We start from the raw sequence: 25,142 nt of genomic DNA on the forward strand, positions 1-25,142 counted from the left end.
AGAAAGAGGATAAAATAGGATAAGTAATCTAACACAATAGGTAATTTGCTCTGATCCCCTAGTTCAACCAGGTAGATCTAATTAACCCTCAGCTGAGGGAAATCCAGCCTTGATCCCAAGGCTGGGAAGCCTGAAGCAAAAGTTCATCTACAGCATTTCTATTAGAAGGAAGTTCCTTAAGAGAAGTTCAGGAAGAGTCAGTTTTAATACTCACCATGTGGAACAGTCTCACCAGTTCCAGACCTCCTCCAAGTCAGGTCACAAATCAGAAGAGCTAGTTTAGATGCTATTCACAAACCAGAAGAGAGGGCCCAGCTGACTGAGGTCTCTTTTTAAACGGACTTCTTTTGTCCAATCACAACAGACACTTTTCTTAGGACTGCCCAGGAGGCAGTCAGTAAATTCTGATTTGTTACTCTAGCACATGTGGGTTACAGACCACCTAATTTGTGGGTTAAATGGAGATGTTTTCACCTATGGTGATTAAATCTAAAGATGGGAAAGGTAGATTTAATTTCATTATCACAATCATTTCCTTCTCCAGTACATCCAGGGGATCCTTTTGTCAGGCAATTAGAGGTTAAGTGACTTGTCCAATATAATATAGCTAGGAAGTGTCTGAGCATAAAGCTGGATTTCAACTCAGGTCTTCCTAAAAGCCTCAGTGCTCTTAAACAGCATGCCCTACAGTTGCTTCTTAATCTCTTTCTCTCTCTCTCTCTCTCTCTCTCTCTCTCTCTCTCTCTCTCTCGCTCTCGCTCTCGCTCTCGCTCTCGCTCTCTCTCTCTTCTCTTTCTGTTTACATATATATGCATATATAAAATTATACATCCCTTTGTATTTTTGTTCAGATTGATATGTAATCAGATAGACAAATGTGAAGTGAAAGATGTATATTAATTATTTAAATTTAAATAAAAATGGAATTTGGGTTCAAGACCACTGACCTTTGCAAGCTAACAATATAAAAGCATTTAATGGCTATTCAATCTCAAATCCAGAGTTTCTAGGACTTAATATGGTTGAGAAATGTGTCTTGTGCAGTCTTTCATAATTAGTAATACCATGCTAAAGCTAAATAAGCTAGATGATAGAGACATTTTGGCTTCATGTTTAAGCAAGAAACAAGCATACTCACTGGATTTGGTAAAGGGAACCTGGGTTCAAATCTATGCTCTGCCACTTAACTACCTGTGTAACCTTAGACCAACCATTGAAGCTGTCATAGGCTTCAATGTACTCATGTTAAAAATGAGGGAATTGGAAAAAAAGTCATCTAAGCTTTAAAGTCCTTTTTATACCTAAATCTATTAATTTAAGATTTAACCTGTGATCTATGGTTCATTTAATGGCAAAAGTGAAACAACAGATTCATAAGGGTTCACAAGAACATGTTCACTAAAGTCTCTGTTTTTTTGCAAAACAGTTAGTATTTTCTAGGCATTATTATTTTTAGCATTAGTAAAGTCCAGTGTGGGATGTGTTACAAAAATCAATGAAGATAAAAATATGTATAACTTGGTAATTAAATTAAATGTGACTAAAATAGTGAAAGTAAAAATACAATACTAACTGAGTAAAAATAGCACTAATATTTGATTTATTAAATAATTCCAGAGCAGACAGCTGGTGTTTATAGGGGAATATCAAACAATGCAAAATAATATAAGTAGATATCAAAAGTTGGAAGTTCATTCATTGGGGAAAATGTTGGGTTCCCATGAATATAAAAGAAATCTTTGTCCCTTTTCCCTTATAAAGACAAATTTCCCCTTTCCACTTCACAACTAAACCAAGAGGAAAATAAAAAAAAAAAGTAAATAAAACAAGATTATTTTTCTCATTACAGAAAATGAATAGAAAAGAAAAAGAAAAAACAAGATTGGTTGATTTGAAAGTTTTTAGATTTTAATCACCTGTATTCATATAATTCAAAAGGTACAAAGAACAAAACATTTGAAAAGAACAAAAATATAAAATGACTATTCAGCATCAGTAGGTGGTTATGCCAAACCGGAACACAAATCAATCTGTTGAAGTCATTGCTGTTTATTAAAAGCAGACACAGCTCTTGACTTTGATTCTACTTCTGGTAATTGATAAATGTGACTCTCAGGCAATTATGCTCATTTATGGTACTAATGACTGTCAGGCAGCATGAAAATTAAGTTAGTTTCCTTATATAATTTAAATACTGTTTAATTTCAGAGAGTAAAGATCACAGAATCATGAATTTGGAAAGGACTCCAGATCTCTAAACCACTTCACATATGGAAAAGAATACTTTCTCCAAATCCTAGGATTTTAATCCTCACTTCCTTTTTTAGGACTTCTAGTGATGGGAAAATCCTGAGGCAACCTATTCCACTCTTGTCCAGCTCTAATTGCTAGGAAAGTTTTCCACAAATAAAATCCATATATTATTCTTTTCAACTGCTATCCATTTCTTTTAGCTTTATCTTGTAAGTCAAACAGAATACAAGTAGTCATTTTTTTTCTTGAATGTCCTCAAGAAATGATCATTTCATATTTGCACATTTTTTAAAAAGTCTTGAGAAATATCCCTATTTCCTTTATCTGATTCTTAAATATGATCTCCAGGAATCTTGCCATCTTGACTACAAAAAGTCCCCTGGATCTGCTACTAGGATACCCCTTAAAGGAACTGCATTTTATGTCAGGATACCAGAGAAATACACAGAGAAATCATAATTTGTGATGGTGTGAGGGAGGTGAAGAGATCTTGAAATCTGTGGGTGAATTCTAATCTTTTCCAGACTCTGATGTTTTGATATCAATAATTACAGTCTGTTCCCCTCCCCCCTAGTAGAGAGTCTCATGTGAACCTTAAGATTGGGTATACTTATGATTGTCTAGTGGACAATGGGACTTCCAGAACAGTCTTAGTAAGCAAATCTGATTATGAAGTAATTTTATTGGTTCTTTAAATGTGGGGTGAGTGTCAGGGAAGCCTCAAAATGTTAGTAAACTTTCTCCTGGTATCGTATTCATGGGCTCTTTATTGTTAGAATATTCATTCCTCTTAATGCCTGTTTCCCCTTCAAATCTACTTGGGAATGACCTCTTATGTAAACAAAGGGCTCTATAGCATGTTCTGCAGATGTCTCTACAATTGCCTGAGAACTCTCTCATTTTTTCTGCCTGTTTCTTCCTGCTAGTTAGGAGATAATAGACACTTCTTTTGAAATTCCTTCAGATATCCCTGAATATCTCTGGACTTTATCCTCTTTTGACATATAACTGCTAAAGTCAGCTACTCCTGTTCAGATTAAGACAAAAGGTCCCCCCCCCACATTCCTTAGCATACTTTAATTAATAAAGATATTGAAGGGATATTCCTGATAATTTTTGATTTATTAATTGAACAAGAGATAATAATTTCATGCTCATCTGAATATAATTTACTAATTCTTCCAGTAAAAACACCTTAGCCAGGCCCAAATGGGAAAGCCCATTTATGGGTTTGTACAAGATCTGAATATAGTTAATTCACATGTTATATCTGGGCATCCAGTGGTTCCACATCCTGCAATCATCATCTCTTTAATCCCTATTTAAGTTACATATTTTATAGTTATGTATTTCTGTTCTGCATTTTTCTCCATCCCAATCCATAATAATTCTAGGAAACCAAAAATGTTAGCATTCATCTGGAAAAGTTCTCATGGAACATGGACAAGATTATCTCAGGAATTTGTGGAGTCCAACTTTGTTTTCACAAATTTTACAACAGGATCTAGTTAATATTTTTGGGCAGTTCTCTAGTTCAAAATGTTTATGATTTGCTTTTAATGGTATCAGATGCATAGACATGCCAGGAAGACAGTAGACATTTCTTCTTAGAGCTTTTGGAAGAGAGACCACAAGGTTTGTAGATCAAGGGTTCAGTGGTTAATTCCAGAAGTGGAATATGTAGGCTTTGTATTAGCAGCTGTAAAGAGCTCCATTTCCCTCAAGTGCATTAGAGCTTTTTAGCAACATGCAGCTCCTACTAAGAGAGCAATCTTGGGAGCAATAGAGTTCTATGGACAATGGATTCCACATGATGGGGAAATTACTAAGCCCCTTGTAGCTATCTTCAGTCCCTGCACCACTTCAGTTAGTTTCCAAGCACCTGTCAATTCTCACAGAATTAAAACAAGCCATTCTGTCTAACTCTATTCTAGGAATTTCAGACTACAAGAAGTCATTTACTTTATATGTATATGAAGAGAGGGGGGTAAATTCTTGGGTCTTGTCTCAAGCCTTGGCACCCATATAGCACCCAGTCACTTATTATTCTACATAAGTGGACACAATTGCTACTGGAGTACTATCCTGTTTAAGAGTGGTAGTGGCTACAGCCCTCCTAGTGAACAGATCATAAGACAAAATTTTGGTTCTCCTTTAACTGTTCTTTGGTCATATGAGGTCAAGGCATTACTACTCCTACATAAAACCTATGCATTTTCAGATCAAAGGCTTGCTAGATATTATATAACTTTGTCAGGGAATGAAAATATCTCTCACTGAATATGCTTATTTGTTCACTGAGTTGGCCACTTTGCTATTCAAAGGATTGTCAACTTTCTTAAAAGAGTATGGGTATTAATATAAACTCGTGTGTGTGTGTGTGTGTGTGTGTGTGTGTGTGTGTGTGCCTCTTGCCCAATTTCCAGGCATTTAATCGATATGCTTTCCATGCCAGGGCTTTTGGTGGATGACTGCTGGCTTACATATCTTTTGAATATTTGCAAATTGATTTTATCTTTACATCTAAAGCTGGACATTCTTAAGTGTATCTTCTTATAGTGGAACATCTCACTCAATGGAGAGAAGCCTTCCCTAGTACTCATGCCACAGAAGCTTTTGTTGTTAAAATGCTATTGTGGGAGATTATTCTCTGATTTGGCTCACTTGAACAAATTGATTCAGATAGGGGAACTCATTTTAATGATTATATTTTATCACAGGTTTGTTCTTGTTTGGTAATTACTCCCCAAAAATTCTATATGCCCTACCATCCTCCGAGATCAGGCCAAATTGAATGTATGAATAGAGACTTAAAACCATCCTTGGCAAATTGTGTACTGAGACTCATTTGAAGAGGTCTGAACCTTAGCCCAATTTTTTTTTTCCTTCATAGCAGAACTAGGGTAGATCTACATATTTTATCACTTGAAATGCTTTTTGACATCCTCTTTACAGGCCAAACCTTACCCCCCCTTCCCCCTGCACATACATTGTTACTAAGGAGGGACATTTCTGTTCCTTCTTACATACAAGAATTACTAGTCAAATTACATGAACTTCTTGACTCTGGGGTTGTAGTTCAGGCTGAACCTTTGGACTTCTACACTCCATTATCTACACCAAGGCGATAAAGTGTACATTAAGAACTTCAGTGAACTGGAGGAACTTAGCCTGCTTAGGAAGGCCTTTTCCAAGTATTGCTAACTACTCCAACTTCCATCAAAATTGGGGGAAAAGACTTAGATTTCTTGTTCTCATGTAAAACAGATACCATTTACTGATAATGATTAACTGCATTAACACCGTTTTGTATCATTGCTTATTTATTTTTGAACTTTGTTCTTCTTTTTATTCTTATCTTTTTACATTAGGGAGTTTATAAGTAAATCTAATTTAGTTTACTCTAAAAAAGTGCCACCCTCATTTGGTACCAGTTTGTTCTTAGCATTAGCCATGTTACATTTTCTTCTTTTCTTCTCTCTTCTGATGTCTAGACTAAGAATAGTGCCATTATTAATTAAAGTCCATAGACAAATAGGGCATGCCCTACATCAGTGATGGTAAACTAATGGAATGGGTGTCAAAGATGGAATGCAGAGTACTCTCTGTGGGCACTCAGCCATCCTCTCCTTGCTCTCCCCTAGTTCATTAGTAGAGAGTCAGAGGGACTCAGGCAGAACTGCTCCTTTCCCCCTCTCCAGTGTTCCTGAAATTATTTTTTCATATCACCCACTCCTCTGCCTTAGCAGCCCAATTGAAGAGCACAGAGGGTAAGGTGGGAGGCTTACAGATGGCAGAGCTGCAGGGGAATGGAGTTATTGGGCCACTACCCTCCACCTCTCTACACACACTAGAACATTCCTCACTTCATGTACTCCTCTGCCCAGCAGCCCAATATGAGTGCTCCTTTTGCTCTTCCATATGTCACATGTAGTATACAGAATTGGGGTGATATAGTTTTTTCTAGCTTTGGTTGAGTTCCAAAAGCTGTTAGAGGTTTGGAATCTTGAGAAAGGGCAGTTGGCTGGATCTTCCGTGGAGGGAGGTTGTCAATGAACCGAGCTGCTTTGATTACCTAGCTTTAATATTGAAATTTAGCCTAGCTTTGATATATTTACTTAAGAAATTATTATTTTAGATAAACCCTTTATATCTTCCTTCCCATTACCATTCCTGCCTTCCCTCCCTTACCTTATATGTCTGTGGAGTTAATAAGGAGAGTAATTAGAAAGGAGTTAAATCTGTGAAGAGTTACTTAATTGACAGCATTAGTTATAGTTAGTCAGTCATCATTTATTCCCTTTAAATAGCAATAGCACTTAGTATAGCTGAGTTTAAAGGCAGGTCCTTACTCAGACTCCATCTTTGCTTCCCTTCCCCACCTGGGGTTCCTGAGACAACTGATAGGGCTTTCCTTTGATCCACCTTCCTAACAAACATCCTTCAAACAAAATAAACCCTTTTGTGTTTCAACAGCCCTATTAGTGTAATTTGTCTCTTAGTTATCAAGAGGGAAGAAGAGGGAAAGAGACAACATACTCTGGGCTTAGAGGGAAGCTGGGGCATCCATCCTGAAGGAAGGTGTTACTTCAAAACAGGTCCCTTCCTGTGAAATTAACTAAAGCCTGTTTGTTAATTTCAGTCTAGTCTATTTCCCTCAGCTTGTGTTTGAGTCTAAGTCCCAGTCTGTAAGTCTGCTGTGTTTGTCTGTTTAGTTTAATTTCTCTTCTCCCTGAAAATTTCTGTTTCCCTTCTGTGTTATACTCCTGACTTCAGTCCTATTACACCCTGAATCTCCTTTAATCCCAGCCTACCTGTAACCGAGATTACCCATTTAGCAAGTCTCAAACATCCTCCTTTCAAACTCCCTTATCCCAAACACCTTTCCTCAAATTGCTCACACTACACACATCATTAGTGACAGGTAGTCCATTTACCTGGTTACAAACACTATCATTGATTTTAACATATTTTATAAGGTAATATTCAGATTTTGGGGAGTTTCACTACCACTGACTGACCATGGGCCTACTGTTGGCTTGTGTGTTAAAAGATGCAGTGATCTTTGAGCAGCATATTTATGGGTGACAATGTGAAGTACAATCTCATCATACTATTCCCTATCATAATATTTATTTGTGTAAGACAAAGCTTAATAGCATAAAGTACATCATGTAAATACATATTCTTTGCAACTGTCCTTGTTTCATTTCAGAGGAAGATAGATTTAGTGACACTCCCCCCCCAAAACAACTCTGTTTTGTAACTCTTCAGCTTGCTCATTCCTTCCTCAGTGGTGGTATGGTACCTGTAGTTTAGATTCTGTTATGCTGCCACTATTGGTGAATAATCATTCTATTGACCAAATAGAAATGTCCATGGCTAGGAATCTAGACACTTGGGGGCCTACATGGAGCAAGAGATTTAGGACCAATTCAGTAGCCTCTTTACCTGCAACACAGAGATTTTTCTAGACTCACTTTTGGGATGATGGCTGTAATAGATTCAATTAGGAATATCTCTCTGCTCAGAATGAGAAATTGGCACAGATTACAGTTCAAGACAAGTCCTAAATTTCTAAGGCTATCTCTTTCCTACAGGAGGAGAATGATTCCTTGGCAAAGACAGTCATATAAAACCAGCTACTTTTGATGTGCTTACAGCTACTTTGGTTGTGCCTGTGCTCTTATTAATCAATCTTGTTCTTACATAAGAGATCAGGTAAAATTCTTACAGATGTTCATGGCTACATGGAACAGGTTTGTTGACAACAGTGGCCAAATGGGCCTTTTTAATCCTAAGAATTTTTGTCCTTTTCAAACTTTGCCTTACTTGTTGTATTAAAGTCTATGCTAATCTTTCCTAGGTGAAAAACATGTACATTGATAGAGAAAATCATGACCATGTTTGGGAGATAATAGATTTAACTTTCGGTAACCAATCTGTATTTATTATGCATATGTTAAAATGTTAGATTGTTTCACAGGACTGAGATATGATCTTCTTTTTGATATTTTTTCTTTTTCATTTCTCATTTAAGTATGATCTTTTAAAAATTTCAATTTATGGCATTATAACTGATACTTTTATTGGAGAATCAGTTTACAAAGTCTAATAGCCCTGATAACATTACACACCCTCAAGCTTAGACTATTCAGATCTGCCATTTGTTATTAAATCTTATGGGACTATAACTGATGTTTGCGATTGCTTCCAGGAAAACTACAAAGGGACTGCTACTAATTAGTGCTGATGATCAGATGATCAAGAATGTCAACAACCCCTGTGGGGATGGTGATTGTCAATGCCAAAGTAGGAGAGCTGTCTCAAACGAGACTCACAGAAGTCAATGTTCAGCAAAATTCTGAGGCTGACCTTCTTTATTTCTGCCTGTGAGACAATAGACTGAAAGATATCCCTGAAAGATATCCCTATTGGCTCTAACTCTGGCACGCTATTCTTATGATGGAGTAGAATCAGATTAAGGGGATCACATTTTCTGTTCTTTGTCAGACTTTGGTCCTCTTTTTTCTTTTGTATGGCAACTGTCTTTAGTCATTGCAGAAGGTGGGTAACTGCAATATTGTTGCACCTGGCCTACATTCTGGTAGCATATACTTCCTATATGTACCTCCATTTGACCTTGAATATGAATCAAGGACTTGTCATGATTTTAATCTATCTATCTATCTATCTATCTATCTATCTATCTATCTATCTATCTATCTATCTATCTCACCAGTCATAGAGATGGAAGATTTTGGGTTTGAATGAGGCCCCAGACACTTCCTAGTTGTATGATCCAAGAAAGTCACTTAACCCCAAAATATCTAGCCCTTACTGCTCTTCTGTCTTGAAATAAATACTTGCATTCATTAAGATAAAAGTTAAGGGTTTTTAAAAAATGAAAACAAAGTGTCTATGGATAAAGTAGAAATTATTAATGCAATAAACACAATAATGAGAACTAAATATTTGTCAAATAGAATTTAATTAAACTGTAAGTAGGACTTTGGATCTTTTTAAAATCCCATCTACAGGTCTGCCTCGCTACTGAGAGTTATCTCTATCTACTGTGTTTCCCCTTCTGGGTATGTTCTAGTGAGGGTAGAGTACAACAACAACACTATAACCCATCTAGTTCTGGACACTATTTTTTCTCTTGATATAATAGAAAATAATTTTAACTTTACATTTGTTTATTTTAACTGATATGCCATTAGAGTAGAATTTGAAGCTAGAAGAAACCTAAGGATATCCCTTCATAGATTGTACTGTGACTTTGTGGATAGAGATAGAACTGGATACAGAAAAGATTTGATTCCAAATTCTTCCTCATATACAGGAGGCGAGATATTTAACTTGTCAGCCTCAATTTCCTTATCTGTAAATAGGTCTAATGATAGTATATGCCACCTAGACTCATCATGAGAATAAAATGAGATAATATTTGTAAAGTACTTTGTAAACTTTAAAGCACTATATAAGGGCTAGCTATTATCTAATCCATCTTATTCCTTGTAAAAAAGGATGGAACCGAAGACAAGATGACATGACTTGCTTAAAATGACATATTTAATAAGTAGCATGGCCGAGATCCTAACTTAAGAGTACATAACTGAATTTAGTACAATTTCCACTGGAATACATTCATTGTCTCTCATACTACTAAATCACACTGAGCTTGTAGTTCAATTATCCCCCATCTCCTGATAGTTTTTAACATAAATTGTTGCCTAGTATGTATCTCTCTATGTATCCTCAATTTAAAAAAAAATGGTATGACAGTATTTATTCCTATTATTTTTCTTTTGAATACATTTGGCTTGTAGCTTGTTGAAATATTTTTGGATACTGACTATTATCTATATCTGTTTTCTGGTAACTAACCTCAACATTTTTCTTCTCAAAACTTTTATTATCTACAAATTTTATAAAAACACATCATTTTCCTTTTTTTCATTGACTGCATAGGATTTGTAGGGAGGATGGGGCTAAGTGGAGTAAAAAGAGAAGAAAAGCAAAAGTAGGAGGTAAAAAGAAAGTATCCTTTGACTACAAAGACATGGGGATTGTTGTCAGTTATTTAGTCTGGCTGTGACAGTGACTGAAAAAAGAAACACCAAAATAATTTGAGTAAAAAGTTCCTTAAAGGATTCTATTGGATAAATTAGTGTAAAATATATATATTTTGGAAAAAGTTGGTTTTTATTTCATTGTCAAATCACATATGTAATAGTTGAGATTGAACAATCAAAGGGGGATAAATCAGCATTCTAATTATTACTGTCAATTACTAATATCACATATTATATTTTAAAGTTTGTATATAAAATAATAATTATGTCATTGAAATTTTTGAAATAAACTAATTTTTCTGATTTCTGGATTAAAATTAATGTTGCATGCCATTGCTTTTTTTTTTCAATCAGAAAGCTGAGGATTTTTGTTTGTTTAATTCTGGTATCATGAAGCAAAACATGGTTGAGGCCCAAAGGATGAAAAATTCAGGGAAAGTAAGAATTGAGTTATGTAATACTAAAGCAAATGTATTGGCATAATGTTGAGATATAAAATGAAACTGCTATTACTCATGTTAACATAAGAAAGTAGTCTTTTCATTTTCAAATGCAGAAAGACTGATAACTTGAATTCTAATATCTCTGCTTATTGTAAAAAAAAAAAAAAGAGCTAAAAAGCAGTGCCAAACATATATCCCTGAGATGTGTTCTCAAAAATCCATCAAGTAATACTAAATCTTCCTCAAAAGTCTCTCTAAACATATCTTTCAAAATATATCCATTAAACTCTTCCAAATTTTATGATTCTGTAGAAGGCATTACTTCTCATTCATGTTTGTTACAGTAGAGATAGGACAAACAATATGAATAAGGGAAGAACTTCAGAAATCCTGAAATATATTATCATATAAAATACAATTCTATATACTTGATCACTGCTTTACCCTGATTATGAGATTTATGTTCACTTTGGAAAGCTCTTTGCTGTAAAATGTACAAGTATATCATTTTAAGTTGTTTAAATATGGTATTTGTGCATCTCTACAGAAAGTTGAGCTTCAAAGGAAGCACACTCCTATTGTAAAACTATATTTATGGAATAATCCATTTCAAATTACATCATTGTGATTTACAGGAACTTTTACAGGTATATAACATTGAAGTACATCTGAAAATTTCCTACATATTCTTAAATCTTCTCTGGAAAGAATGTGGTATGAGAGAATCACTAGGGACAGATAATGACACTAGGAAAAATAAGAAAAGACAAGAATCTCTAATATTCAGAAAAAAATCAATAAAATGCCAAGAAGAGTATAAACACCATATAATTGTGGTAGAATATATTTACCAATATTCACATACATGTAATACATTACTTGGTATTGTACCAGATAATCAAGTGACAATATTACATGCATTTGAATATTAGTAAGTATATTCTATAACAGTTACTAAGAAACTATAGAAGCAGATCCAGAAAAATGTCTATTATTATGATTTTAAGCAGAAACCCAGATAAATCAACACAAAATAAAAAAATAATTAATAACCTAAACAATAAAGATAACAAATATATAATTATTTCAAAAGATTCAGATAATGATACAATACCATTTCCTGTAAACTCAAAAAGCCAAAAAATGTATTGACATGGATAGATTTTTTTTAACATGTGTGTATGTTTGTGCATATGAATATATGTATATTATAATGAATGAAATTCTCTGGAGGCTATTTATATTAAATTTAAAAGTCATTATATTAAAATACCACTCAAGGAAAAACTAGCCAGTAGGCTTTTACACAGTCTGAACAGGTGCCAAAAAATAAAGACAAGAGCAAAAAAGTGGGGTCCAAGAGAGAATAGCTGTGTGAGAGAGGGAGTATGGTGAGGAGAGGCTAAAAAGATCACTTTGGCACACATCATATATAGCCCTTATGACATCATCATTCATTATCTCCCCTGGACATCTCTGTTTGTAAAATAGTCACATAAGAAATGGCCTCAGAAACCTCAACTACTTCAGCACTCCATCACAGAATGTGGAGAGTCCTATAGAATCCAAGAGAGCTGCCAGGTAATTGGATCACTGCAATCTCAAAATGGCTTCCTTGAGCCTGCTAATTTCATTTCCTTATCTCTCAAGTAGATAAGGGTCACTCTTAATCCCATTATCTCCTAACAAAGATCTAAACAAAAGGAAGTAACCAACCCAATTTTATATCCTCAGGAGAAATAGTTTAAACTATAAAATCAAATTGTTTTTCAGAGGGAAAAAGAGAAAATTATTTCCCAATTTAATATGAATTTTTCACAAAATGTATATGTATATGTGTGAGTTTTTATGTGTATGTATGTATAACCATAAGCTAACATTGTTCATAAGAAATAAATAATAAGGAAGTTTTGTGTAATTGAAATTTTGAGGTCTCTGATCTAAACTTCCTGTTTAAGGGTCTTTCAAACTACATTTCCCAAGAGTCAAATGGCTTCCTCTTTTGCATAATCACGTAGATAGGAAGCGTAATAATGTAGAAAGAAGGATAAAGTCTGAGGAATGAAGGTGCTCTCTTTTTTTTCCAGCTAAAGCAACATGGTGGCAGAGGTAATGGCAGGTCTTTCAAACTGACTTTTAATATGATGTGTGGCTTCATTTTTCTAATGCCTACCAATAAATCTTTTAAAACCATAATATTTTAAAATCTATCCTTTTATATCCATTTTATTTCTTACATTAATGGCAACCACTTGAAGTTTGGAGACACAATCCTCAATATTTCAGATAGCCTAACAAGCCATGCTTCTTCTGCCATGACTTTTTACGCAATGTGATTGGTAAGAAACTGCACAGTGCCTAGCAGCACAAGGTCAAAAAAGACTATATCAATGGAGGTAAGATTGTTGAACTTCTATGCCAATACAAAAGGACTGAACTTAGTATGAGGTTTGGGGTTGTGGCTGTTCTGACATATGTTAGAGGCCAGACATCCCTGAGATTTATCCTAGTCAATACCAAAGATTGGCCATCATCCTGGCTCACCCTATCCCTGAAAAGTGCAGGCAAATCAGACAAGGAAAAGAAACTTCCCTTTTCACATGAAATTTGGTCCTTTGCTTTCTCTAATAAGTGTGGCAACTTTCTGTAGCCATGGCTACTGAATGGATAATTGCACAATTGCTTAAATCACTTTACTTGGGCCTTGTTTCAAGGACTTGCTATAAGTTTATTTTTCCTTAAATTTTTTTCACATAAGACTTTGATATTTTACATTTCATTCACAAATTATTTTTTCTCTTTTATTTGGATTTTTTTTTAAATTTCTTTGCCAATTGACTCATAAACCCCATAACTCAGCCATGTATGCTATGTATTCTTAGCTGATCTGAGTGTTGGCTTTAATCCTCTTCAGGTGGGAATGTGTAATTAATTCTCCTCAGTGGTATATGTTTGTTTTATAATGAGAATGTATGTATTATAATCTATAATGTAAAGCTTAAATTATTTTGAGAGTAATTTCAGGATAAGAAATTTGCCATCTCCCCAGAATCAAGACAACAAGCCTGTTTGGAGAAGATGCCTGAAGAAACCTACACTGCATCAAGAAGATCCAGAATGAACTTTGGGGTTCAGTTGATTGAACTATGGGGAGTTGAATGCATTTATTTTGAATGTACACTCTTATGCCAAAGGAGATTGCCCCAAATTGGCTTTTTGTCAATGAGTCTAGCAATCATAGGATCACTGTTTTTGTCTTCTTTTCTTTTTATCCCCCAAATTTCTGTAATTTAAAAGTTAGTTATGCTTATAAGAGCCTTTGGGAGGACCAGTCGCCCTTGGCTCTCAGTGGGGATTGTGTAATTGTAATTTTGAGATTTCTGATCTTTCAAACTACATTTCCCAACAGTCAAATGGCTTCCTCTCTTGCATAATCACATAGACAGGAAGCATAATAATGCAGAGAGAAGGATAAAGTCTGAGGACTGGATGGACTCTCTTTTTCCCAGCTGAAGCAGCATGGTTGAGGAGGTAATGGCGGGCCTTTCAAACTGGCTCTTAATATGGAATGCGACTTCATTTTTCTAATGGGTACCAATAAATCTTTTAAAACCATGATATTTTAAAATCTATTCTTTTACATCCATTTTATTTCATACAGTTTTCAGGATAAATGTGGGTAAAGAACTGATGCCTCCTAATACTTCTTATAATTTAGATAGTTCTAGAACTGTTAGATGTAAAGGACAAGTGAATAAAAGGCATAAACATCTACAAAATAAGGGAAATGTATCACTATTTGAATAAAAGAATAAACAAATAAGTGAATTTTAAAAACTTATTAAATTCTTCATACATGCCAAGCTCTATGCTAAATAATAGGGACACAAATACAAATTTAACAGCAGTCTCTTATTGCTAGCATTTAACAACAAATATAGGAGAAAGTCATCAAAGTATCTATGTCATACTAACATAAATCAAGAAGTAAAGACAATAAAAGAAATTCTATTCAAAATAACTAATGTATAAAAATATAATTAATTTAGTTTGTCACAGATAAGATGAGTAAAAAGTGGTATCTTTTATGAAACAGAGAGTTAATTGGTGTCATATGTACTTCTTATGCTTGAGACATATAATATAATATGAATGAATGATATTTAAATTTATTCAGAAATATATTATCATAATAATTAAATTAGAGATGATTCCTTTAGAATTTGGGGAAATAAGGTTAAATGTTTGGGAGCAAAAATATTAGAATAACAAAGGAATAGGAAAAAGTGAGAGTAAAGAGGGGATAGCATTGAGAACTCAGTCTATATTATAGAGCAGTAGTAATCAGAACTAATTTGTCTTTTAATTAAAAAAAATAAAATTAACTTTAGTATAACTGTTTAGATAAAGAACAGATAGTATAAAACGAAAACAGTAGTCCAATATATCTTGTATCATATGTCATATTAAGATCCATTATATATGTGACATAAATAAAAAGGGTCATTCCAAAAGAATAATTTCAAGAGATTAGATACATTTCATGACTATTTTAGGGAAGAATTAACTGAAAGGGGAAAATAAATTATAAGAGATAAAATAAAAATTTTGACTAGAAAAATAATAATTGTGATATGCTGAGCTAAGATAATACAAATGACAGTGTCTACCTGGTCTACCTCTTCAGTGACATACCAATCAAAGTATCATGGAGCTAGAAAAATAATAAAATTCATGTGGAAGAACAAAAGGCCAAGAATATCAAGGGAATTAATGAGGGGAAAAATGAAGAGATAGCTTAGATGTATCATATTTCAAACTGTATTATAGACCAGTAACTTTAAAACAATTTGGGACTGATTAGGGAATTAAGTAGTTATCAGTGGAATAGATTAGGCATTCAATATGTAGTAGAAAATGACCATAGTAAACTAGTTTTGGATAAAAACAAAGATCTAATCTTTTAGAAGAAGAAATCACTATTCAATGATTTTAACAAAAATTGCTGGGAAAACTGGAAAACAGTATAAAAATAATTAGATACAGTAACTGGGATGCTGGGAAAGAGAGTCCTGGGTAGAAAATTCTAATTTTCCAATTCCCCCTCTGATTCCATTGAGAAATGAGCATATAGAAATCTCCCAGATTTACATGCCTAGTTTCTCCATTGAATCAGTACACATAACCAACTTATATCTTTAAAGATCTTTAACTAGAGGTATATGTAATATTTCACTTTCTAAGGGAAAATTACAATGATTTGAGGATAAGAGAGAAATAAAAGATAAAGAGAAGAAAACCAATGATTTAATCCCCTTTGGCATAAGAGAGTACATTCAAAATAAATGTGTTCAACACCCCCCACAGTTCAATTCGCTACATCCCAAAGTTCATTCTTGATCTTTTGGTGCAGTGTGTGGTTTCTGCAGGCTTCTCCATGGTGCTTTCTCCAAACAGTTCACTTTCTTGATTCGAGGAGGTAGCAAGTTTCTTATTCTAAAATTACTTTAAGAGATATTAAAACTTGCATTAAAGGATAATAATACGATTCCCCCATAAAGAGGGTGCTGACCAGCACATGGATCACCCCAGGATACATGGCTGAGTTATGAGGTATATGAATCAATTGTCAAAAGAAAAAAACAAAAACATAAAAAAAGAGAAAAAAGTAACTTCTGGACGAAACATACAATATAAAAATCTCATGTGTAAAAATTTTAAGTAAAGAAGAAGAAGCCCATAATGGGTCCCTGAACCCAGGCCCAATTAAAGTGATTAATGTTCTAGAAGCCTATAGTAGCAATCATGCACTTACCCATTCAGAAGCCAGGATTACAAAAAATTACCATACCATAAAAGAAAGAAAAGGGACTCAATTATGAAGCAAAAGAGAAATATCATTCCCTGGTCTGATTTTTACCTTAGCTCTCAGGGATAGGGGAGCCAAAATGACAGCCAAACTAAGGTACTTAGTAGAAGTCTGAAAATGGCATGAGGGAATCCTTTGTCTAAGGGTGTCAAATAGCTACTTCCTCGAACCACAAAATAAGTTTAAATCCCCTGTCTTGGCACAGAATCTCATCAATTTCAGTGGGATTGGATGGTCTCCTTGACCTTGGGCTCCTAGGCACAGTGCAGGTTAACTTTGTGCTCCTTGGCATTGTGCAGTGTCTCCTTTGTGATCCCTTCTTCTGGAATCGGACACAATTATTAATCAAAGTCCCATAAGATTTAGCAATCAATGGCATGTTTCTATAGTTAAAAGCTTTTGCATATGCATTGACATAGGGCTAATGGACATTTTAAACTTATCCTAGTGCAAAATAAAAAAAAAACATTAATATTGGTAACATGTGTTTCAAGTACAACAAATGAGAGAAACTGTTCCCTCACCCAGAGTTCTCTAGGGGGGGTCCCCTGGAATTCTGGGTGAGGCTTGACCCTGTATCTTGCAGGAATTCCACCCTGCCATTTTCCATATTGCACCACATCAGAAGAAGATGTGGCCCAGAGAGACTTAAGTATATGGGCTGGTTTTTTCAAAGGTGAGAGGCTCCTTCATCTCCTGACTATCTGAAAGAAGTACAAGGAGCAAAGTTAAGGATTCCTCAGGCAATTTTAGTGACAGAATTATCTGGAGAGCAAGTTATTGTAGTTCTAAGCTTGCATAAAGGATCTCTCACTAGCAAATTTGTAGGGAGCTAAGCATTAGAAGGAAATAATGCTATACTGATAGGGATCCCATAGACACCATTTGAGGGGAAAGCTTTGTGACCTTTATGGGTGGCCCTGAAACCCCAAATACATTTATTTAGAAAGTTAATGGAATTTTAATCAGAATCAGGTTTACTAATCAATACCCACCTAGAGGCTCCAGTGTCTAAGAGGTAATAATAATATGCATTTACAACTTTTAGGGTTACATGAGGTTTGTTACTATGGGGGGGTGGAGAATGGATAGGAATAAGTGATGTTAAGATATCAGGGTCTAGGAAATCAAAGGTTTCATTCTCTGATTCCAGAACCATTTTCCTCACACTTCATGAAGATCCTTGGCCAGTTCTATGGGATTCCCCACACTGAAGGGGATTTTCACCCTGAAGATAGTGTGCATGAGCCCCATTTTGGGTAATTTCTATAATCATTTAATTTCTCTTCTTAAAGGTCATAAGTACGTGACCCCTCACTTATGAAGTGACATGTTAATGATTGATTTTTGTATTCCTGTGAAGGGGCAATGGCCAATGCTTGAACTGCTTTTTATTTTTCAAATTTTTCAGTTAAAGCTTTCATTTCCTTCCTTAATGTCTCTACTAATTTCTGTTCATGGCCTTTAGATACATAAACTGCAACTCTCCTCAATTCCTCAAGGTCCATATTATCCCAATTTGGCAGTTAGTCTTAAAATAACCTTTGACCACTTTTTAACAGTTATTTACAAACTCTCTCCTAATTTGCCTGATATGTCTCTCTTTGGAGAGATCTAGATCTATGTATCCACCTGCCAGCTCAATAAGTCTATCCATAAACTGGGAGGGATTTTCCTCCTCTAATTCCTTAAGAGTCCTAAACTTTGTCCATGTACCAGGCCTATCAGAACAATCTCTCATGGCTTTTAATAATGTATCTCTAGCTTGGCATAGTTTTAAATGCTCTTCTTCATTAGTATCCCATTAGGGTATTCCTCCAGCCAGTGAATTGCTTTCTATCTTCATGCTTTATTAACAAGAGAAATAATTTTATTTTTCTTTTTTTCTGTCAAAAAATCTTGGAGCAAATTTTTCACATCTACCCATGAAGCATCATAAATACAATAAATATTTTCTACCTTCTTAATAATCACAATAGGTTCATCTTCAAAGGAAGGGGTCTTGCTTGAATCACTCAATATCCTGGAGATTAAAAGGTGTGTATAAAAGCTGTGAAGTGGTATCTCCATCCTTATTTAAGGTGGTTTCTTTCCTTAAGGGGAATACATCCTTAATTGCATTTTTTGTGGTTTTTGTCTCTTGGCAGGATGTTTGTGTTGCTATGGAGTAGGTAAGGGAAGTGAGAGGGGGAGGAGTGGGTCAGCTGAGATGGAGGGGTTGGTCTAGGGATGGGGAGGCAGGGCGAGAGGAACAGGGGTATGGAGAAGGGTTAGGGGAGGGCAGGGGAAAAGTTGGATAAGGGGGTGGGACATCCAGAAGTTTCACAAGGTGAGAGAGGAGGTAATTCACTTGAGGCATAGATGGAGAGGGCTTAGATAGAGGGGAATTTTCCATCTTTAGATCACTTGAGATTTTTTTAAAGTTGTCCATTTAAGTTTGTAATTTTAGCAAGCTACCTTTCTGTTTATTTTTGAGGAGAAATAAATAAAGTGTGAAAAGTCCAAAGAAAATAAATATACCCAGGAATAGTATTAAACAGAGCCTATCTGAACTTGTTAGCTTTTCTAACTCATTAAAATCTTCTATGAACAAGAATTATTTTAGGGAAGGGTTAAACTTTTCTTTAGATTTGGACCATACTTCATAGCATTATTACTACTCAGATAAGCTCTATGGCTTTTGGTTACAGGGGAAATAAAACACACTTTCTTGAAGGTAAAAAGACCTCAGGAGTTAAAAGGTTTGGAATAGTATTCTTCCCTCCTCTTCCTCCTAGGGGAAAAAACACCAGGGAGAATAAAAAGGTGTTTGAGTATAGAATACAGGCTCTGCCTGATGTTTGGGTTAGGTAACCAGAGTCTAACTTCCAAAAGTCTGTCTTTCAATCCACTGAGCTACTAGCTGCCTCCCTGCTGTATGCATTTTAGGATCTATAGGGTGGCATGGGAGACCCCTCAGTTTCCACCCTCTCAGCCAGGAGCATAAAAAACCCCAGGGTCAACTTAAATCAACTTGGAAGCTAGAAGAGGGGAGAGGGTATGGGCAGAGTGGAAAAGTCTGTTCTAGGTGCGGTGGAGTATAGAGTCTGCATAGTAATCTAAGTGTTACCTCAGCTGCAAGCTGGAAGTTCAAGCTGCCACTGCCCCATATGTGTGTGTGTGGGGGGGTTGTAGGCACAGTAGGAGGCAGGGGGCCAGCTACTCAGCTATACACAGTGACCCCAAGGGAATTAGCTTCTTACCTTCTTCTCAGGGAACTTGGGGAATTGGCAAGGGGAGGCAACAGCGAGGGGGCAGCAAGGGTGCTTGTGGAAACCACAGGAGGGATGGGCACAGCCTGCAGTGGGAAGCAGCTTATCCGTTTTTACCAGGAGCCCAACAAGCAAAAGCAGATGGGTAGAGATGCCACTACCAGTTCCCATTGTGGGTGTGTCCCCACCACCAGAAAAACTCCAAAGAGAGTTCCCTGTAGGGGAAGGGCAAAAAGACCATGGCAGGAGAGAACATGATTTTTTTCTAAATAAACTACTCCCTAGCTATTCAAAGGCTGGCTGAAAAAAAAATCAAGGATTCTATCCCTTTGTGATACACCAACAATGTGAGATTCAAATTAATATCTAATAACTCCAAGTATTATATTTTATAAGATTTATTAGTAAATCTACTTGAAGTAGAAGAAATAAAAAACAAAGTACAAAATTTACGTATGACCATGTGAGTAAACTTCTTCTGCCTGGCTCTCACCCAACCAACACAACCATATTTCAGGAAGAAGAGGGCATGAGGAAGGAGCTACATCAAAATACATCTTCCCTACATTAGCATGTAGCTAAACACTTAAATGAGATGCTGGGAAAGAGTCCTGGGGAACAAATTCTAATTACAAAAAGAAATAACAAAATGGGAAATTTTTAATAGCAAATTTCTTGGAGAAAGTTGTCTTTTCTCAAATATATAGCGAACTGAGTCAAATTTATAAGAATATCAAGTATTCCTTAACTGACAAGTGGTCAAAGGATATGAACTGGCAGTTATCAGATGAATATATTAAAACTCATTTTAGTCATATAAAAATGCTCCAAATTGCTATTAGAGAAATATAATTTTTAAAAATATAAAATAAATCAAATACTGACATACCACATCAAACCTATTAGATGATTTTTTCAACAAGTATAATGATAGATGTAGAAAGGGATATAGGAATTGGAACACAAATACACTGTTGGTGAAGCTGTAAACAGATACAACCATTCTAGAAAACAATTTGGAACCGTGCCCAAAGAGTCATCAACTTCATACTTTCTGACCCAGCTATACCATTATTAGTTCTGTATCCAAAATAAATCAAAGATAAAGTACAAGGATCTCCTCATGTGAAAATATTTATAGCAGTTCTTTTTGGGATGACAAAGAACTGGAAATGGAAAGGTGTATCAAAATAACAGAACAAGTTTTGGTGTATGATTCTAATGGAATCTTATTGCACAATAAGAAATATTGATCAAGATAATCTTCAAAATGATGATCAGTTGTGAATAACAATTATTGTCTGTAATGCAAAGAAATAGTACCACTCAAAGGGACTCAAGGAACTGACTCTGAATGTAGACTGAAACATTTCATTTTTCATTTTATTTCTTCCAAATTTTTTTCTCTAGAGTGATATGTTTCTTCTTTTACAATGTGATGGACATGGGAATACATACATGTGCAATTTTTTGGTATTATCTGCCATTTTATCGACATGGTCTATATATTAGACATTTTCACTTAACTGTTTCTCTTTGTCACAAGGGCAGATATAGCCTGGAAGAAACAGGTGGCCAATGACCATTGCAAGAACAAAAGACATATATGTATTCATTGGGATAGAGGTTGCCTCTCTTAGTTGTTTGGGACAGAATGGTTCATAGGCTCTTGTTTTCATTTGGCAAATGGTAAGAAAATCACCTAGGAAGAAATTCATCTCATCCTGTGAGAATAGTGAATTTGTGTGTGTGTGTGTGTGTGTGTGTGTGTGTGTGTGTGTGTGTGTGTGTGTAGTGTGTGTGTGTTGGAATGTGTGTTGGCATCTACAGGGTGTTCATTTACCTCCCTGATGTTGTAATCCATATATAGCTAAACTTTTTAAACTGCTTTGGAAAAGATAAGAGACTGATCATGTAATATAATGGACATTTATATTTTACAATAAAATTTGGAATAAATATTACTAAGCTTAACTGATCTATCAAATTGATAATTGCTATGTATGTATGTTCCTGGGGAAATTATAACTTTATAACATTTTACCAAACCTTAAAGAAAGTTCATCTTATTCAATCTAGATTCATCTCTTCATTTTAATTCTTTGAGTGTCATTAAAATGAAGTTATCTACCTGAACATTAACATTACTTCTAGCCATAGATGACATCATATTTACACCATGGTAAGAATGAAAAACAAAACAAAACAGAAAAGCAGTTTTGAGGGAAGAGAAGGGACTATGGGGACACTGGACAAATAAAAGGTCTTGGTAAGTAAGAAAAGGGGAAAAAACTAGAATTTGTGGAGAAAATACATTATAGTTATTTTATTGTTGCATTTTTCATTGATCTTGGTGTTCACTGTTGTGATTAGAACTGTTGGAAAAATGACAATAATAACTATTATGTTATTCTATCCTACACTTTCCTAACAATTCATATTCATAAATTATTTTCCATATCTTATTTCCTTTAATCTTCAGAATAACCTTGTAAAATGAAGTTATAATTTCACTTTGAGAGATAAGAAAAGTGAGTCTCTAAGATGTTATTCATTCTGCCCAAAGTTATACAAGTAACTAGGAGATTTGGGACTTGAAATGGAATTTTAGGATTCTAAGGTCAAAATTCTTTTTCTTCTAGCCATAGATGACTTTGAATTGAAAAACTGTTTGACACAGTCTTTGCCTTCTTTTCATTATTTTTAGGAGTTCAATTTCTTTAGTTCTATTTTCAATAAAAGTTTTTGGATTTTAAATTTTCAGAAGATTCCACCTTAATGCAAGTGAGTAGATATATACCACAATGTCCTAGAAATGTGGTTTACAGTGTCTACTAAAATATCACAGGGAGGGTCTCTAAAAGATATTTATTAATTATTAGGTTATTTTAAGCAATATTTTTATAGGTTCATATTAGTTGAATAATAGCTCAGTTAGTTGATAGTTGGCTTACTTTAAATACTTATTTGAGGAGCAGAATTTGGCATGTTTAACAAGTGTCCATACTAAATAAATGTCTTAATTGTTACATAATAAACTTCTGTTGTAAAGATGATTATTATTTTAAGGAAACTATTTTTATTCTTCCAGCAAAACTAACAAAAATAGTAGTGAAATAATGAAATACTTAATACATCTATGTTTTGCTTTGCATAGGAACTATCTTTTATTATGTCTAACAGAACATCAATCAAGAGGTAATATATCTATCACTTATAGATAAGATCTCATGATTTTCATAAGAGATTAAATGAATTACATAGTCTTAGAGCCAATTATCTTCAATACAAGCCCTAAACTCTCAAAGAAAAAATGCGTATTATGATTCTATTGTTAAGTCTGGATAAGACCCACAACTCATTCCCATATTTTTCCTTTGTGTTCTGTTGATCTACTGAATTGATATAAATGCATAAAAAGCTGAAGATCTTGAAAATCATTGATGATTCAATAGCATTTCTGTGTTATTCTAGTATACTTTTTTGACCTGGGGCAAGTCATGTAAATTTTCCAGGACTCAGTTTCATCCCTAAAAATGAAAAAGCTATATTTAATCATCTCTAAGCCTTATATTGCTATAAAACAATGATCCTTTGATGTTTTGGTAACTTTTTGCAATATTTTTGCCTATTCATCATCTCTTCCCAGCTTATCCATCATATGAATTTATTCCTCAATCTCAATTGGGATTTAATAATTTCTTACTTTCATTGATTTACCTGTGGTTTGGGACCTAGAATCAATGAATTACTGTATTTAGCTCATCAATGCAAGGATTCTAGGAGAATCCTACATATTTTGTTAAAAACACTTTTGTGTCTCTAAGTTATAGTCTGGGCTTTCTTCCTACTCTCTTAGTATATGCAAAGTCCCTCATTTAGAACCAATTTCTTTTGACTGAAATTCTGCCTCTCAGCTATGTACTTTCTTGTATTGCACTAGGAAATGCCTGCAACTCCATGTCATTTTGAAGATAATTTTTGACAAAACAGTAATTCAGACTGATTGTAGTTCCTTTATAAATTCCAATTAATTATTTGGTAAATATACAATGTGTATGATATTCTACATCTCAATTCCTAGCAGCTAAATTTCCTATGACCAGCACAGACAAAGACAACTAGTTTTAGTTAAATATTTGAAGGGAGGCCATGGCAATTTCAGCCAGGGCTCCTGATTTAGAATGCTTGACACTGGCTGTGGAACTATTATTCTGTTCAGGTCTGACCTTAACACCTTTGAAAGTCCCATGGCCTAGCTCATATGATTGAATCATAGCTCCAAAGGCATAAAAGCATTCAATATTAAAAGCATTAATATTTTATCTTCTGCCTCCTAGCTAAAACCTTTCTGCTACCACTGTGCATCATAAAGTCATGCTGGTAAAGGTTGGACAGGTGTAGGCATATTATTTGGTTCACTTATTTCTAATTAATTAGCTTTATGGTTCAAAAACCTGGTGATAATAGGCAAGCATGATAAATAGCAACCCATTAAACTATTTGGAATAGTCTGAAAAATGACTTGCCCTGTTGCAGGTCTATTTTTATTTTATTTAAAGCATTTGTCCCTAGAGTATGCAAGAGAATATGTTGGGAAAAAAAGCCTCACAAAATTTAGACATAACGGTATATCCCCAAGGTACATTAACTATACTAATAATGCATGTTGACAAAACAAACACCTTATTCTATATTTTACATTCAGAAACAAATCATATTGAAAAAACAATTTGATTGCAGTATACATTCATTAATCCACATATATAAGGAAAGCACATGTGTTCAGTGCTGTATACTCTATTCTAATCTTATGAAATTATAACAGCATAAAAATTCATTAAATATTTTCCTTTGAATTTATTTTTACCTTGAATTTATTTTCCTTTGAATTTATTGAAGTTATTTCAAAAGTAAGTATGGTAGAATTTCAGCATTATTTATTGAATGAGTTTCTGTTAAAAAGGGTACAAGCATATTCTCCCCTGAAGATTTCAAGAAAGGTCCTTATTTATTATAAAATGAGGAAACATCATTTTCTGATACAAAAGTAAATAAAACTTTTCCAAAAAAAACCCTTATTTTAGATATTTCAGAAGGGGGTAGAATGATACTTTTAAATTTGGGAGTTGCAATTTATATCATAGATCTTTTGTTCATTATAATCCTGTGAAGTAGGTGGTTAAATAATATTATCCCCATTTTATAGGTAGGACAATTGCTGCCTTTCTGACATTCCCTTCCTTCA

This window comes from Gracilinanus agilis, chromosome 3 (assembly GCF_016433145.1).
Source record: "Gracilinanus agilis isolate LMUSP501 chromosome 3, AgileGrace, whole genome shotgun sequence".
NCBI lineage: Eukaryota > Metazoa > Chordata > Mammalia > Didelphimorphia > Didelphidae > Gracilinanus > Gracilinanus agilis.